General features: G+C 31.2%; 1 long non-coding RNA gene across 1 annotated transcript; it reads left to right on the top strand.

The window, feature by feature from the left end:
- The first annotated feature begins 583 nt into the window (after positions 1–583).
- Positions 584–7,040, top strand: LOC111059406. Its single transcript, XR_005570548.1, has 4 exons — positions 584–814; positions 2,372–2,461; positions 4,875–4,957; positions 6,696–7,040. It is a non-coding gene; the product is annotated as an uncharacterized LOC111059406 (long non-coding RNA).
- The last annotated feature ends 578 nt before the right edge of the window (positions 7,041–7,618 follow it).

Genomic DNA, 7,618 nt, shown 5'->3' on the forward strand with positions numbered 1-7,618 from the left:
AGAATTAATATTCCCTTTCATTTCGTCTTCCTATGATGTCCTCCTGAGAATATTCGAATAACCTATATTGTATTATATTATAACACGATACTTCTACCCAACTCAGATTCGGGGGGTTACAAACTGACCGACCAGGAAACTGACCGACCTGCAAAGTGACCGTCCTAAAAACTGACCGTCCTACAAACTGACCGTCTTGCAAACTGACCGTCTTGCAAACTGACCGTCCTTATGACGTCATAAGCACCTCGACAGGGGGAACATCAACTGTTCAATGGGAGAGCCGATCGACTGTAAACAGAGATGGCCTTGAAGTTCCTAGCGTTCCACAATTCCACACCACCCGTGGGTGGTATACAGTTGTTCGCACTAACAATTGTTCGCATCGCAATCTGTGCGCACTAACAGTTGTTCGCATCGCAATCTGTGCGCGCTTGCACCTGTGCGCAAGATTTAGTAGTTTAGTGACGTAGGCGCTCTACCTGCCCTCTAACGGAATGTTATCATCAGAAATATGCGACTCTTTAATTTATCACAATGGCATTGGCAACAAAAACTAGACCATTTATAAGCATATCGTATGGTATTTATACTTCTAGGTTATTTCTAGAGGCAAAAACGGTATCGATTTAGAGGTTAAGTTCAAGTTATAAATTTACAATATTACATTATTAATGCAAGTAAATTTCATTTACTGCAACATTACTGCAGATTCACTTAAGGAAAGTAAATAGCAATTTCTCAAGTAGAAAAGTGTTAAGCTTATCTATGTTAAAAGCTGAAATGGTACAATTTTGTATCACTAAAATACTAGGTAGGCTATTACAAATTTTTGTTATAAAATGAATAAATAAATAAATGAATAAGCATTATAAATAAATGAAAAGTTGCATTAGATGATAAAATTTATTATATAATTATTTTCCACAATTATGTTAATCTGTCCATTAGAAATACTTTGTTGGAAAACACATAGCCTACCTACTTGAAAGAATACTCTTTCAGTTTTTCATGTCATTTGCTACTTACTTTCTCATTCAATTATTATAATTTAACAATTCAAGTTGTCCTATCAAAGTACTATACTACATCATAAATAGACATAAACTATGTATAGGCCTACTTGTTAATTATTGGGCAAACATGAGATTCTACAATAATATTTAGACAATTTGGAACTAAATTAGAAGGTTGAAAAAGTTTTGGGCAATAGCCCAAACTTTTTTTCTTTCCCGATCTTTGTATTATTTAAGCTAACCTAATAAATAAATAATATCTAACGGTTTCATGTAGGATATTGATTAAATCCAAATCTCAAAATCCATAGAAGTTGGCTACAATTTGCTAGCAATAAATAAATCGCTTTATTAAAGACCTACTATCCACGAATGCAACATATTATTAAAACTTCCTTCAATTAAGATTTCTTAATTCTTTAGTAACTAGCAATAAAATGAGTAATGGAATATCATATAATATTTCTTATTTATATAAGAACTAAGTTATACATTTCTATTACAACTGAAGTGAAATGTAGAAATTTTGTTTGATCATAATTTAGTGATCGTTTATTTTTCCTACTCAAATTTTTAATTAAGTTTTTAAATTAAGTTTTCAGAGAATTAAAATTTTTGTTTGCTATGCACAAACTTATATCATTGGCATACATACAAAATTTGTTATCAAGGACTCATTTTGGAAACTCCCCCTTCCCACCAATAGATTTATTGTTTTTGTATTAGACTATGTTATTTTAATATGTATTTTGGACACGATCCATCCGTGAATGCATGGGCATTTACTTTGTGAAACGAGAAGCGCTCTTAGAAAGATTATTATTATTAATGTAAATTATTATTTAATTTTGTAATAATTAGAAGTTTTATTTTTATCGATAATACGGCGCATGCTCACTGACCTCTTGTTGAAACTAATGTATGGCTGGTGAACAATATAATATCTAGTATCAGGTCTGTTTTTTTTCAGTATCAACCTATCAAATATAATCTACTCAAACAATTTTTCTAAAATTAATGCTGAATCTTTTCATTGAGTTTTTAGAGAATTTAATATATTGTCTACTATGCACAAACTTCTATCTTCAGCATACATACAAAATTTGGTATTTTGATAGCATCGAGGACACATTTTGGTAAACACCGCCCTTCCCCCACTAATAGATTTAACCTTTGCTATTTGAGACTATTGATATTTATTCAATTATGACTATTCATTGTTATACCCTTTGTATTTAGGATACGATCCATTCATGGATGCCTAGGCAACGTGTAACGAGAGGCGCTCTAAGAAAGATTATTATTAATAATAATATTGTACATTATTATTTAATTTCGAAATTTTCTCTTTTCAGATAATGTAGCACATGCTCACTGATATCTTGTTGAAACTTGCTGCTGGTTGAAACTGATGTATGTCTGGTTAACATTTTATCAAGTATCAGGTCAGTTTCTTCAATATCAACCTATCAGGTCTTGATAATTTTCAGTTTTTGCTATAGTAAAGTTACTAATTACTTTCAATAGGCCTACCAATTATGTAATACATTTGTATTTTTGCAATATCTTCTACTTGATCTATTACAGCTTCACGAATATCTGCATTTTATTTACGCCCCACTAGGGGGCTATTGCATGTGAAAATAAAACCCAATAATATTAGTAGTCAGTTGGCTATTAGAATAGGAAATAACCAGAACATTAGCTTGTATTTTATCATGCAACAGGGCCCAGAAAGTCAATGTTGGTGAATCCAAACAAATAACTAATTTTTTTATTATGACAGTTGTTTTTTGGAATTAGATGAGGACTGTATGACAGCATTAGCAATAGTGCAAAGCGGAACCAATGTCCACGATCAATGTGTTTATCACTCAAATTATAATACTTTGTAATTTGGTTTTATCCATAAACTTGATTATTCGATGCTGAAAATAAGGATAAACTAAACTACTACCATGCGCTCGAAGAGAGCAAGCATGCAGTTGACATCATGTTCTCTCTTTACATCATCATTTCTCTATTTCATAAAACTATTTTTCAACATATTGATTCAATAAAGGAAATTTTTTAAATTATTTCCAGACTAATTATTCCTTCTCGACGCAGGCCTAGCCTAATGAGGAGTGCATTTGATATTTTTATTATTGTTTATGCTTTGTAAAATGAAGTGAATAAAGATGATTTTACTTTAATATACGGTATGAAATGAACAAGAATGAATGAGGTGTGGCAAGCAATGCTGATTTCTTAGAGCAGGGTTTCTTTTACAAAAAAATGTAGAATTTTTCAATAAGTGTAAATTGTAAGAAAAAAATTGAAATAAAATCGCCTGTTCTTAAACTATGTTCTACAATACGCAACATAGTATGTTCTAAATAAATAAATATAATTTTATTACCATTCAACTGATCATAGTTACAGACAATGCCATATTCTAATAATTCTAATTCAAACACACAACAACTATATGCTGTTGATTTTACGCATCTATGTTGGTTAGAGAGATCGGATTGATAACTTCATTGCAGAAAGTATTGACTAGATAACTGAAAAGTTTCAATTTCAATATTACTGAAATGATCTTCAAAGCATGGTAATAATGTTATCTCCTGTGTCTTATGTCACAAACTTTTATAGATAATTCTATAGATTATTATTTATTGATTATTGCTAATTTACACAGTTTTATATCACTTTTAATTGGGAGCTTCATCAGCCCCAGTGTCTTCAATAAATCAGTAGGTTATATTTACAGTACATACTCAGTGAGAATTCGTTTTGTCAGCTTCGATTGAACAAAAAAATAGAAGTAGACCATCTAAAGCCCTGCACACACATCGATTTTTGTTCGTACGATATTTGCCGTCCTTAAGAATTCTATCAGATTAAACGGAACTTGACAAACATCATCTGTTTAATCTAATAGAATTCTTAAGGACAGAAAAATATCGTACGAACAAAAATTGATGTGTGTGCGGGGCTTTAGGCTAGATTCACACACATCGATTTTGGTCCTACGATAAAAAATTGAACGTCCAAATTCCAATATAGTTGATATTGGAATATATAGGAGTATATATTCCAGACAAGAGACGACTGCTACACGGCGTCCGTACGGTAAAAATCGTTGATCGATGTGTTTGTAATCACCCATTCATTTCATTGCGCCACAAAATTGGACGTTCGGTTTTTTATCGTGCGTCCAACATCGATGTGTGTAAAAAGCTGATTTTGTTTGAACGTCTAGCGTTCCATCGGCTTCACTACCACATAGCAACCAGATGCCAAACAGCTTATGTGAATTTTTAAATATGCACGATCACGATTATAATCGTTATGGAATTTATGTTTCTGAAAGCTACGGTTGTGCGGTCAAAATTCGAACGAACCTTCATTGAACGTCCACAATCGACTTGTGTGTAGCTAGCCCAGTGAGACAATACATTTCTAACTCATAAATGGAATGGTCATTCTTGGAATAGGTTATCAATGTTATGAACATTTGACCATTTCAGATCAGAGATGATCAACAAGAATTCATTGAAAGGTCAATCTACATCGTGTAGCCGCCTAGAATCCTAATCGACTATTATCAGTGATCATCAATCCAAATATCATGAAGATTGAGAATAGATTCAAAGATGATGTTCACATTCAATAAATTGTGTTTGTTTAGAAGATGAAATAGGTGTTATTATTAGAAAATACCTTATAGAGGAAGGATTCATTATTGCACTTTTTATTTTGTTTAATTTTTTTTTAATAATATGCTTATAATTTATTTAGTAATTATGTTTTCCTGTATTACTTATACGTATCTTATACTGTCGTGTTTAATAGGGTTTTCTTTTTCAGAAACGCAAAGTGCCAGTAATATCGGCCCCCTCATTACTGCTGAGTAACCGAGAAAGCTTTCCAAAAGACAAAGTTGTTCAACGGTGAGTAATGTCTTGAATATTGATATTAGATAAAAATTTGGGATGGAACCTACTCAAACCACTTGTAAAAACTTTTTGTGATTCAAAAACACCATATTAGAGCTACATTAGGAAAACCCAGACTCTATCCAAGTGAGAGTTGCTTTAGTGGGCTGGATTTTTTAACTGTCAGGCACCTATACATCTAAATCAATTATCTAAATTTTAAATTGCAGATACTGTTTTATCAATTTGTAGAATTGATAAGATCTGGCCATTTTATCACCAGTAAATTTGATAGGAAACTAGTATCCGAAATCAATACATGTAGTGTCTTGAATAATTCAATTTTAGTCCAGCCTTACATTGGTGCTTGCAGCCTTACAGTCCATACATTGGTGCTTGCAATTTATATTGTAGTTCTGATTCTTTTATATATTATTTGGCTACATGAGTGAAGTCCAGAACCAATTTTTTCATGGAAAATCTCCTTGTGTAAGATACAAGTGGCCCAAACACCTTGTATTTTCGGTTCACTTTCCAGTTTTCATCTATTTCCGCCAAATCCGGTAATCAGACAAAAAATTTGATCTTTCCTTTTTTCGATTATAAAATTCTGAATAAAATGAGTTTTACTGAACTCTCTATCTTCAATAAGTACTGGGTTATGATTTTTCAAAAAATTGTGGAATTTAAAGAAAAAATCAATTTTGATTAATTTCAGATTTCAACAATATATTCAGATTGTTACCATTTAGATGTATAATTCAAAATCCCTGTGGGCATATTTTTGAGCTCTACAATTTAAGACCAGGTAGAGTGCTCTATCTCTTCCAGCTACACATTTGACAACAATGCCCTTTGTATTGTGAAAAACACCTAATTTTTAGCTTCAACCATCATCACCAACTGCATTGTTCTCACTTTGATACAAAAATAAATTTTTCTGTCCGATTGCTAGATTTGCGGAAATAGCTGAAAACTGGATAATGAACCGAAAATAGGATGTTTCTGGGCCACTCTGTATTCAGCACAAGGAAATTTTGCCTAAAAAAGTGATTCTTGACTTTTCTCATGTATCCGAGTAATACATTCAAAAATTATAACTACAATATACATTGCAAGCACATCCCCTTTTTTATATCTATATTGACTGGACTAATAGTAGCTTCCATCTAGAGAAATTTCCTCCTATCTTAATATAAAGACTTCTAATGATTTTTATGTAATTTTCAACTTTTCTTTACTTTCCCTTATGCTTTTTCTCTCCTATTTATGTTCCCTTCCTCACTCCCTGTTTCTCTTCCCGATTTTCTCAATAAATGTTTGATAGCAAATGCAAGTTTCATGTTATCCCATTATTATCTTCATTGTTATTCAATCATTGGACCATCGGCCTCTGCGCTCAGCTTTTTTGAACCTTGCAGGGACTTCAGTTTTAATATATTCATTCATTATACTTTAATTCATCCATTTATATATTCAATTCATTCATAAATATCTTATTCTTTTTGATGGTATTTTTAAAATTTGATGGTATTAAAAATTTTTCATTTTGTATCGTGTAAGGAATTTTTCTCTAATTTTTCATTGTAATTATGTTTTTGGGATAAATAAATAAAGATTTGATTTGTTGAACTGTTTTAGCACATAAATGATAAATCGTTTATTGAAAAAAAATGTACCATAATCTTGTAATATATTTTGTGCCCGTTATAAAAAAATGTATGCTAATTTATTCTGTTGCTTTCTATTTCAGACAACAAAACATGTCACAAAGTCCGCATCGTAGTCGGCTCATCGTGTGTGTTGGTTTTCATACTGCATTTAAGAAACATTCTAATACAAATATCAAATAATAACATTGTTATTAACGTAGACATTATGCAATCTGTTTATAAAATGCAATCTATTCTATTTTGTACTTTACAAGATACCTATAATTCTATTTGTGTTCATTTGTGCTTTAAATAACAACGTTAAATTCAAAATTGTAGTAGATACATTTTTTTGTACTCAAAATAGTGTGTGAATTAACTTATCATTTACATAACCTTTAGACTATGTATTCCAATAATTGAGGTTTAGAACAGTTTGGGGTGAATGCCTGTTGTGTTTACCTTAATCGTATTTGTATATAAATAAATTATGGTAGTAATTAATTTAGTATATAATCCCCTGGGCACAATAGTGTGAAATGCGACGGGAGCGTGAAAACATTTTAGCCATGGTTGAAATTTTTAGAACATCAAAACCCAATCGATGTCTAGGAAAGATTGTGGTATCTGGAAAGATTTTGATTGCTTACTGAATGTTCAGAAGATAAATTATGTTTGTCAGTTTTCAGCGAAATTGTTAATATTTCATTTTATCGATTAATATTAATATTTCATTTTTTATCCTTTTAGGTACTCAATGACAAAATATACAAGAGTATACAAAATAAATGTTAATTACTCATCAAGAACTGTATCATATAAGATATACCTGATTGGATATAGGTATGAAGAAAGTCGTCAAAAATATGATGACAAGCTCAGAGAAGCTAAAATATCATTGAATAATAATTTTCCAACATGAATGAAATTAATGAGAACTCAAAAATTAGTTGAATGTCAAGGTCGGAAGGTTGAATATTATTCAATTTTGATTTTACTAACAACAAATTGGAGAAATTTTTAT

Source organism: Nilaparvata lugens, chromosome 2 (genome assembly GCF_014356525.2).
Source record: "Nilaparvata lugens isolate BPH chromosome 2, ASM1435652v1, whole genome shotgun sequence".
Lineage (NCBI taxonomy): Eukaryota > Metazoa > Arthropoda > Insecta > Hemiptera > Delphacidae > Nilaparvata > Nilaparvata lugens.